We start from the raw sequence: 10,777 nt of genomic DNA on the forward strand, positions 1-10,777 counted from the left end.
TAAGACAAATCCTGAGACCTTAGCTATGGCAACAGCCCCTAGTTCAAGGCTCGGAGTCATAAGGAATGAGGCAGGAGGGGAAGGAGGGGCAGTGTCTTGGACGTGGGATTGATCCTTGAAGGTTAAAATATTTTAAGTACGCATGTGACATAGTCGGGATTGAGTTTTCAGTGGATCGTTCTGGCCAGCAATGCGGAAGGTGCATTTGACAGAAAGAAGACTTGGGGAGAGAGAGAAGTTAGGAAGGTGTGGTAATAACTGTGCAAGTGTTGGGGAGGCCCTGAATTAGGGCCACGGGAGTTTGCATGGACAGGCTGAAATTGATTCCAGAAACATTTAGGCCCTCGGGATGGCATGAGCCGGTGTTTGGCTGGATAAGCACCATGTTGCAGAGGGGAAAACAGTCCAGAGAACTTAAGGTACTGGGTTATTCACATGGAAAGATAAAGAGTCCTGGAGATTTGAAGGGTTTGTGGGAGTATGATCAGGTTTTGGACACTTGGAGGATAGTGGAATAGAGACGTCCAGAAGGCAAAGGGATAGCTAAGTCCAAAGTGAGTTCTGGGATGCAAATGGAGCTGTGTGAGTTGACAGCTGTGTTATGATTGCCGAAACCACGGGAGTCATTGGGATTATGCCTGGAGAAGCATAAAGTGGGGCGATCCTGGGGCTAGGGACCAGAGAACGCCATTTGTTATTTAGAAGAAGAGGTTCAGGCCAGAGAGAAGAACGGCCCCGTGCAGGGGTTATAGAAGCAGTGGATGTCCTGGAAATCTTCAAATAGGAAAAGGTGAGGAGGGCTCATCGTTTGCTTCCCATTTAACCTGTGTCTTGTGTTACATTTTGGTTTTGGCATCGCATTTCTTTTTCTTCCTCTTCTTCTCCTCTTCCTTCTTTCGTGAAATGAACGTCTGCTGACACCGCATCAGGTGGTGTGCTCTTTCTAGCTCATGAGATGAATTGTTGGCAAATGCTACAAATCCAGACTTGATGTATTGCTTGGTTGATTGTCTGGACTTGAGAAAACGATAAAGAAAATGTTAATACCTGAGACTAAATGTCCACGTGGGTCGTGTCAGTAGCCGTTATGCTGTGAAGAGCTATGCCTAGACACATAGTTTTGTCCCCCTCCAGGGCGCTGCTTGGGAGTTATTTACGATTGTAGGACCGACTGCTGTCCGTCTTTAACCAGCCTCTCACTCTTTCTCTCTTGTTCTAGGTAGAGTTTCCAGTGGGAAATGTCATTCCTGGAGTCCTTCAAACGAGGGTTTCCATAGCATCTGGTCTCCCAAATCGTTGTCACCCTGGGGCTTTCATTCTCTTAATGATTCTCCTTTAGGTCCCCAGTTGCTGGCATTTCAGATCATCCTCATTTGGCGTTTTGATCTTTTTGGAGCAAAGCCTCAGGAAGCTACATCAATCAGAAAAGTTCAATCTAGATTTGTGTATTTCTGGCAATTAGACTGGTTGATCTCGTTGGATGACTCGTTTAGCTGCCTGCCACAAGGCAGGTTCAAAACATACCTTGCCTTCAGTTTCTGAAGTCATTGCTCCCTCGTCCTGTAGTGTACAGACTTGATGAGGCTTTCTGCTTTGACTCATGGCTTAGGTGGTCTCTCTTCTTAATCTCCAGCTACTCAGCTTCTCCTTTAGATAACCAGTACTGCTAGTTTCCAAGTAAGATCGACCAAACCTTCATGTAGTTGTGACATGGTTTTCGGATTCGCTTTGTTCCCAATGCTTCGAGGATCCACTCTTTGGGCAAAGTGAAGATCACTGAGCTTTCGTCACTGTCTTTGTGTATCACGAAATACTTGTCCCTCTTTCTAAAGCTGGCAGGCAACCTCACGAAGCATTTTTTCCCCTTGAAGCCTGATCCTCCTTCAGTTTATCAAATCTATGGCATGGCCCGTATAATTTCTTGGTAAAAATAACTTGGGCTCTCTTAGTAATTCATGAGGCGAAGAAAAACAAGTCTACCATTATGACAGTAGGACTGATCCAAATCACGTGACCCTTGGATGGCTCCCTCACCCCGGCAGGCACCACCTTTAGCTCCCAGGGCTTTAACAGGAAAAGAAGAGGTCGGGAAAGCACCTGACCCGTCATCCCAAGAGCATCGCTGTGCCTTCTGGCATCCCTGAAGGATGACACTCTCCTAATGGTGATCTGGGTCATTTCTGTTGCATCCCAGAGTGCTGGGCCGGAATGGCTGGCCTCAGATTGGCCGTCTGAGAGGCCGAGAAAGAGATGGGGAACAGGCTCAAGCTAAAGAAATTCCTCCCTCTTCAAGCCCCGAGGTGAGGCCACTGATTGTTCTTTTCTGTGCCACAGCAACCCAGGCAAGAGAGAACCACTGCAGAGGCTGCCCAGCATTCCTCCAGGAAAGAGCATCAGGAGGGGACTCTTCCCTCAGGCAGCGGGAGGGCCCTGCTCACCAGTAAGAAGGTGTGGACCCTGAAGGTGCTTTCAGACTGACTCCTTCGAATTAGCAGTGATGTCAGCCAGGAGAAAGAGGGGGAGAGGGCCAGGGTCTTAGCTAGGGAGCCCTGCTCTACACAGTGTCCTCTTTATCACAGTTTTGGGCATCGGTGACATTATCGATGAGTTATTACAGTGAGTTATTTGTCCTTCCTATTGGTTTTTCTCCTTCGTCGTTATTTTTTAATGGCCGCACCTGAGGGCATAAGGAACTTCCTGGGCCAGGGGTTGGATGTGGGCCACGGCTTTGACCTGTGCCATGGCTGTGGCAACTCCCGATGCTTTAACCAACTGTGCTGGCCTGGGGGGTGGAACCTGCACCTCCGTAGCCCCTGCAGTAGAATGCTTAACCCACTGCACCACAGCAGGAACTCCTTAGGGTTTGTGCCCTTTAGCATTCACATGTCTTTTCCTTTCAAAAGTTTTTAGGGTCAGAATGTGTAACACGAGGAGTAGTCTCTGAATCCTGTAAATGTAGGATACGGTGTTGTTCGCATGTTTATCTATCATATCTGCAAATGTGAAGCTGTGGGGTGGGGGTGGGGCTGCCCCAGCCTGTGATCTTATGGCCCAGAAAACAGAGGGATGGTGCTGTCCTTTGCCGTCCCATGTAGGGAGCCATGTGGGGACCCACCCAACAGGGGACTGTCAGAAACTGGGAAATCTAGGTAAGTTGTTGTGGCTCTTTGTGAGTCATTGAATTGTCAAGAAATGCCTGGAGACCTGTAGGACCTGGGCAAAGGGGAAGTTAGTTTTAAATCTTTGGTGGAAAATGAAACAAGGCCTAAACGGACAAAAACTCAGCATAACCCAGCTGAATCCAGACTCGCAGTCGCCTTCTAAATGAACAGGCGCATGCAACGAAGGAGTTCCTGAAGACAAAGATCCCCAAGGCCACAGACGACAGGGCTCAACCAAAAAGGGCTCAACCAAAAAAACCCTTGTGTATGAAAAACCAAGCACTCACTTGGCCGGGGGGGTGGGGGGGGGGCGCGGAGGGAGTGAGTCTGCGTCTTGCTTGCTCAGAGTCCCTGACCATTCAGTTTGTCAATAAACTGCCTGTAAGCTCATTGCTCCAGCCTGTGCCTCCTCCTTCCTCGCTGTTCTACCAGTGAAGGAAAACTGGGTGAACGTTAAGAGATGGGGGGTTAGCAAAACCTGGTCTCTGCTATTGAGAGACACAAAGCTGGAAGCTGGGCAGGTGAAGCTGAATGGAGTAGTGAGGTTTACGTACTAGAGGCTTGGGAAGCTGGGCAGTGGGAGAGGCACCATCTCTGACCCAGTGGGAGAACAGCCCCACTGTCAAGGAATTTCTCCTCTTTCCTAACTGGCACATGACACTGGCATGGGGAATATGCGACACGGTCTCGGGTCAAACACTCTGCAGTTCCTGGGGAGGGGTGAGGAAGATCGTGGACCAGGAAGTGTTGTGATACCGGCATGAGTGTGGCAAGTCATTTATGAGATTGCGTGTGGATGGCGTTTTGGTTGGGAAATGAGGTCATCGTGCCCGTCCTGGGCTGCTCCCCCTGCGCCGTGCAGGGCTGCCTGGCCTTATAAAAGGAGTGACCGTCGTCCCAGCCCTACTCTCTTCCAGACACCAGTCCTAGACCTTCTTTGGAGCCTCTGGTGAGTACAGGTCTTAGAGGTCTTTCTTGGTCCTTGGGTGGTGGGATTTCACCTGAGAGTAGAAGGGACTTTATTTTCACCCCTCAATACTCTTTCTGGGGGAAAGAATACAATGAGGTTGGGAGGGGGGTACGGTTTCGCTGGTGTTTGGGAGGTGATGTGGAATGGGAGGAGAGCGATGGAGTCCAAGGCACCACCTTACCCTGAAGGAGAGAAACAGAGATGAGGTGCTGTGCTGGAGCACCCCCTCCCCCATTCGTTCCCACAGCCTCCCTCTCACGGCTCCATCCCAGTGAGCGGTGGGATTGGGCCTTTGCATTTCTCCTCAAAAGCTCAGCCCCACAGTCGGGTCGGTTAGCCCAGCAAGCAGGGCCTCCTGGGACCTCTGGGCAGAGATGTGTTTTGAGACTGGTGACCCTTTCAATAAGCGAGTTCTTCCTCTCCAGGTAAAATCTGTATTCACACTACCCCCCCTGTGGGTGATTTTAGCCTTAGGAAGTGGTTGAATGTGAGATGAAGCAGAAAGGCCTGAGGCCTGAGGGTGAGAGGTGCTCAAAAGAAAGGGTGAAGATGGGCCACAAAATCCTTTTTGTCTTTTTTGTTGTTGTTGTTGTTGTTATTGTTGCTATTTCTTGGGCTGCTCCCGCGGCATATGGAGGTTCCCAGGCTAGGGGTTGAATCGGAGCTGTAGCCACCGGCCTACGCCAGAGCCACAGCAATGTGGGATCCGAGCCGCGTCTGCAACCTACACCATAGCTCATGGCAATGCCGGATCGTTAACCCACTGAGCAAGGGCAGGGACCGAACCCGCAACCTCATGGTTCCTAGTCGGATTCGTTAACCACTGCGCCACGACGGGAACTCCACACAAAATCCTAAAGGCTGTAGTAGGAATCCAAGAGAGTCCTTGGAGACCAAAGTGTTGGTGGCCCATTGGATTGTGGTGATCACTGTACACCGAGAAATGAATGAATCCATTGAGTCCTAAAAAAAGAAAAACCAAGTGTTGATGGTCGAGCTGACTGCTCTATGGACAGGACTGTCTTTGTGGTGACCAATGTTGTCTCACCGTACTTCAGGTTCCGTGAGTCCCAGGAACGATGTCTTACCAGCAGCAGCAGTGCAAGCAGCCCTGCCAGCCACCTCCTGTGTGCATACCCAAGTGCCCTGAGCCATGTCCACCCCCTAAGTGCCCTGAGCCATGTCCACCTCCTTGCCCACCTGTGGTGTGCCCAATTCCAGTATGCCAGCAGAAATGCCCACCCTGCCCACCGTGCCCACCCTGCCCACCGTGCCCACCCTGCCAGCAGAAGTGTCCACCCAAGTGCCTGTAAGAGCAGCAGACTTCCTCAGGACCATGCAACAACGGGATCCAGGCTCCTCTTGGTCCCAGGGCTCCCTCGTCCTCCCTTTGGCCATGGTGATAGACTGCATCCTTCTCAACCTCCCTCCTGGATTCACAGCTGACAGAGAAAAGGCTTGGTTCCCCAGGCTCATAGGATGTTGTTGGAAGAGCAGCAGCGTCATCGCCGGATGGGGCTCTGCCATCTGCCTGCCTGTGATCTGGGTTGTGACCTCCAGCCTCTGAGCGCTTCAGTGTGTCTCTTTTTCAGTTCTCCAATAAAGGACATGTTTCATGGTCAAGCTCTCAATTCTTCCTTTTGTTCTTTTTTGTTTGTTTTGTTTGTTTGCATGTATTGCTCTCCACTCTTCTGCCAAGGACAACAAACTCTTTTGAGGGGTCCTTTTCCTTCCTACTAAATCATTAGCATGAGGCTTCTCCAAGCTGTCTTCAGTTGGGTCTGAAATATGTTCTTTTGGATTTTTTACATCCAATCCTTCTTTTTTGTCATTGGTTTCCAACGGGTTTCTGCCTCTTTCTACCTTGTAGGCCCCTGAGAAGAAGGAACTTCTCTCAGCCTCAGTTTCCTTATCTGTAAAGTCTGGAAAGAATGTATGATTGCCGTGCGTAACCGATTGAACCACTGGCGCTCCCACAGGTGGAAAGAATGTATTCAACTCAGCAGGCTCATAGAAATTAATGTATTCCCAAGAGTTTCCTAATTATGTATCAGGTGCCAGGCAAGTGGTTAGGTGTTCGAAGAATGATGATGGGGCCAAGGTCCTTGTCCTCAGGGAGCCTACATGCTTGAGGGGATTACACACGCATACACACACACAGACCCACACACAGACACGTGTAAGACAAATAAGAGTTATGCTTGGGTGTATGTTAGAGACCATTGTTTTGAAAAGATCTTCCAACGAGGCGTTGTGGGCACCCAGTTGAATGAACAGAAGACTGAGCCGTGTGTGTCCTGGGGTTCGTGCTTCCAGGGAGAGGAGATGGCAAGGGCAAGGCCAGAGCAAAGTTAGAGCAGAGAGAAGAGAGATGGGGTGTGGGCTGTGGGTGGGGTTGAGCAGCTGTGAAACATGGAAGTTCTTGGGCTCAAGGTGGACTTGGAGCTGCAGCTGAGGCTTAGGCCACAGCCACGGCCACACAGGATCCTTAAGCCACTGAGTGAGGCCAGGGATCGATTGATGACCCCATGTCCTCACAGAGACAAGGTCCAGTTCTTAAGCCTCTGACCCACAACGGGAACTCCTCAAGTGGATGTTTTGTTTTCGTTCCCTCCCTGCTCTCAGGGTGGAGGCCAGCAGGCCTGGACTTCCGGTGCTGAGAGCATCCAGGGAGGCCTTGTGTTTGTGTGGGTGGCGTCCGTGTCCCAGGGGAGTTGTGAGTAGGACGGTCCTTGTATCGGCTTCAAAGTCCACCTTTGTGCTTTCAGATCATGGTGCTGTGGGCTGATATGGGGGTGAAGGATGAAGTGACATGTCTGTGCTTGGGGGTCTTCAGCCCCGTGAGCAGGAGCCTGTGAGGAGGAAGATGGCAAACGGGTGATGTCACTGTTGGGCAGTTCTTGCTCCTCAGGGGAGCCGTTTTGTGCCCTGGAAAGACGCCGAGTCAGGGCTTAGGTATCCAAGAAGAGGAGGGTCGGTCCTCCCTTGTTGCTGCTGCCATCAGGGACCCTTCCCCAGGACTAGCATCATCACCATGGCCATCAATGACCACCAACACGACTGGAGAAAGAAGATTGGCATGGACGGCTTCTTCTCAGGTAAACAGCTAAAGCCCAGGTGCCGAGGTGAAATACCCGGAGAGGCTGGGGTGGTGGCAGATAAACGCCCAATACCTTCCTCACCATCACTGACTCGGAGTTTTCCATTTTCCTACATCAGAACCAGAAGTGAAACAACCCCGCAGGCAGCTCCATGCATGAGGTGGAACACAAAGCCAGTTCTCCCCGAGGCTGTCGGTGGAAAGGCTCTGTCTGGACACAGGTTAGGACTGGTTCTCTGGCCCTGTCTCATCAACCTACCGAGTGAGCAGGCGGAACGAGGGAGGTCAGACAGGGAAGGAGCTATTAAGGTTGTCACGTGAGGTCCTGGAGATGCTGGCCTGGGAAAGGGGAGCCGTGGGGGGTAAGAGTATTTGCTGCAGCGTCCAGACCACTGAGCCTCAGCGGGAGAGCAGAGCTGTGACTCTGTGCAGCTCTAGGGACAGAGGTTCTGCTAGACTTCAAGGTAGACCAAGGAAGCCATTTCTGGGAGGGGGAGAGATGGAGAGGGACTGGGATTTGGGGGTTAGTAGATGCAAACTCTTTTATTTGGTGTGGATGAGCAGAGATCCCGCGGTACAGCGCAGCGTCCTAAATCTAACGACTTGTGATGGGACATGATGGAACCAAACATGAGAAAAAGAATGTATATCTATGTATATTTGTATAACTGGGTCCCTCTGCCATCCAGTAGAAACTGACCGAATATTGTAAATAAATGATAGTAATAATTTTCAAAAGGATGAGTATATGTCAACCTAAACTCAGTTTAAAAAAGAGAGAGAGAGAGAGAGAGAGAGAGATTTTTCTGAGTGAGATGCACCCCAGGGTGAGATTGTTACTGGTGGAACTGTGGGGCCATGAAACCTCCGCCTGAAGCTGAAGAAACGTCTTTAAAATGAGAATGCTGTTTCCAATCTCCAAACAAGGTTTTCCATGCATTCACGAAGACACATCAACAGGACTGAACGATTTTTATCCATCAGCTAGAGGATCGATTTCCCTCTCAAAGCACATTTCCCAGGCACTCTCACACAACATCTTTTATTTTTTTCATCACAAGAACTTATTGTTTAGTTGTTGTTGAAGGATATTGTTGGATGGTTTGTCTGTTTGTTTTAGGTCCGCACCCGCGTCACAAGGAGGTTCCCAGGCTAGGGGTCGAATTGGAGCTACAGCGGCGTGCCTACACCCGATCCTTAACCCACTGAACGAGGCCAGGGATCAAACCCACAACCTCATGGTTCCTAGTCGCATTTGTTTCCTGGGCAGCACAACGGAAACTCCGAAGTGGAGATGTGAACTGAATGTGGAAATGGGATTTGGAGCTCTGGGCCCTCAGCAGGACAGAGACCCCAGTTCAGTACATGGAAGGTGCCTAGAGGGAGGAGACCAGACAGCGGGACCAGGGGAGGAGAACAGGCTGGGCTGAGGCCCGAGTGCCAAGTTCAGGGGATTTGAGGGCTTCACTGGAGGGTTCAAAAGGAGGCTGGAACCCTCCTCCGCATTTTCCCTTTGCTTTGGTATTGGTACCTATGGCTGCTCGCCAGCCATGTGAACACCGCAACCCTGAGTCCAGGGTCCTGGGACTGCACTATTCCTTGGGCTGACCTACCCAGGCCTCCGGCTCCTGCCTTGACTCTGGCACAGGATCCCACTGGTTCATGGGGGGCCCTGTACCAGCCACGGAGGCTCCAGAGTGCCTGGTTCAGCGGCAGCAGGAGGGCAGCGTTTGGATTTCTCTAGGCAGGTCCTCCCTCCATTCAACAGAGGGCAGTGAGGGGTGGTGTGTGGGAAGGAGGAGGGCATAGAAGACGGTGCATAGTTACATGAGATTTGTTTGGAGTGCCTAGAGCAGAGGTGAGAAAAGTTTCTTCGTTCCTGAACTCACAAGATGGCTGTGAAGCTCATGTACCATTAGACAATTTAGGAACTTAACATTATTTCTTTATTCCACCAATATTCATTCAGCACCTAAGATTGCACAAGTCTTGGGCCCTGTGTCCCAAAGGCGGAGAGGGGAGATGCAGGCCCCCTGTTCCAATCCTGCAGGCGTGAGGGTGAAGCAGATGAGTGGACAGGGCACATGCTGTGGATGATGGGAGAAGCAAAGCTCCGAATGTCCCGGGGGCAGGGCTTTTCACTGAAGTGATGGCTTTGTTGAGAGTCGTGTAGACATCAGCCTTGTTGAAATGATGACCAAATGCACTGAGGAGAGGAATGAGTGATGTGGAAGACAAATCCTGAGACCTTAGCTATGGCAACAGCCCCTAGTTCAAGGCACGGAGTCATAAGCAATGAGGCAGGAGGGGAAGGAAGGGCAGTGTCTTGGATGGGGGATTGATCCTTGAAGGTTAAAATATTTTAAGTACGCATGTGACATAGTCAGGATTGAGTTTTCAGTGGATCGTTCTGACCGGCAATGCGGAAGGTGCATTTGACAGAAAGAAGACTTGGGGAGAGAGAGAAGTTAGGAAGGTGTGGTAATAACTGAGCAAGTGTTGGGGAGGCCCTGAATTAGGGCCACGGTAGTTTGCATGGACAGGCTGAAATTGATTCCAGAAACAATTAGGCCCTCAGGATGGCATGAGTGGGTGTTTGGCTGGATAATTGCATGTTGCAGAGGGGAAAACAGTCCAGAGAACATAAGGTACTGGGTTATTCACATGGAAAGATAAAGAGTCCTGAAGATTTGAACGGTTTGTGGGAGTATGATCAGGTTTTGGACACTTGGAGGATAGTGGAATAGAGACGTCCAGAAGGCAAAGGGATAGCTAAGTCCAAAGTGAGTTCTGGGATGCAAATGGAGCTGTGTGAGTTGACAGCTGTGTTATGATTGCCGAAACCACGGGAGTCATTGGGATTATGCCTGGAGAAGCATAAAGTGGGGCGATCCTGGGGCTAGGGACCAGAGAACGCCATTTGTTATTTAGAAGAAGAGGTTCAGGCCAGAGAGAAGAACAGCCCAGTGCAGGGGTCGTAGAAACAGTGGATGTCCTGGAAATCTTCAAATAGGAATTGGTGAGGAGGGCTCATCGTTTGCTTCCCATTTAACCTGTGTCTTGTGTTACATTTTGGTTTTGGCATCGCATTTCTTTTTCTTCCTCTTCTTCTCCTCTTCCTTCTTTCGTGAAATGAACGTCTGCTGACACCGCATCAGGTGGTGTGCTCTTTCTAGCTCATGAGATGAATTGTTGGCAAATGCTACAAATCCAGACTTGATGTATTGCTTGGTTGATTGTCTGGACTTGAGAAAACGATAAAGAAAATGTTAATACCTGAGACTAAATGTCCACGTGGGTCGTGTCAGTAGCCGTTATGCTGTGAAGAGCTATGCCTAGACACATAGTTTTGTCCCCCTCCAGGGCGCTGCTTGGGAGTTATTTACGATTGTAGGACCGACTGCTGTCCGTCTTTAACCAGCCTCTCACTCTTTCTCTCTTGTTCTAGGTAGAGTTTCCAGTGGGAAATGTCATTCCTGGAGTCCTTCAAACGAGGGTTTCCATAGCATCTGGTCTCCCAAATCGTTGTCACCCTGGGGCTTTCAT

The 10,777-nt window shown here is 50.3% G+C and overlaps 1 long non-coding RNA gene across 1 annotated transcript; it reads left to right on the top strand.

Moving 5' to 3' along the window:
- Nucleotides 1-3,880: 3,880 nt before the first annotated feature.
- Nucleotides 3,881-5,754, top strand: LOC110257979. The gene is made up of 2 exons (XR_002340950.1): nt 3,881-4,110; nt 5,190-5,754. It is a non-coding gene; the product is annotated as an uncharacterized LOC110257979 (long non-coding RNA).
- Nucleotides 5,755-10,777: the final 5,023 nt, after the last annotated feature.

This window comes from Sus scrofa, unplaced genomic scaffold (assembly GCF_000003025.6).
Source record: "Sus scrofa isolate TJ Tabasco breed Duroc unplaced genomic scaffold, Sscrofa11.1 Contig1014, whole genome shotgun sequence".
In the NCBI taxonomy this organism is placed as follows: domain Eukaryota; kingdom Metazoa; phylum Chordata; class Mammalia; order Artiodactyla; family Suidae; genus Sus; species Sus scrofa.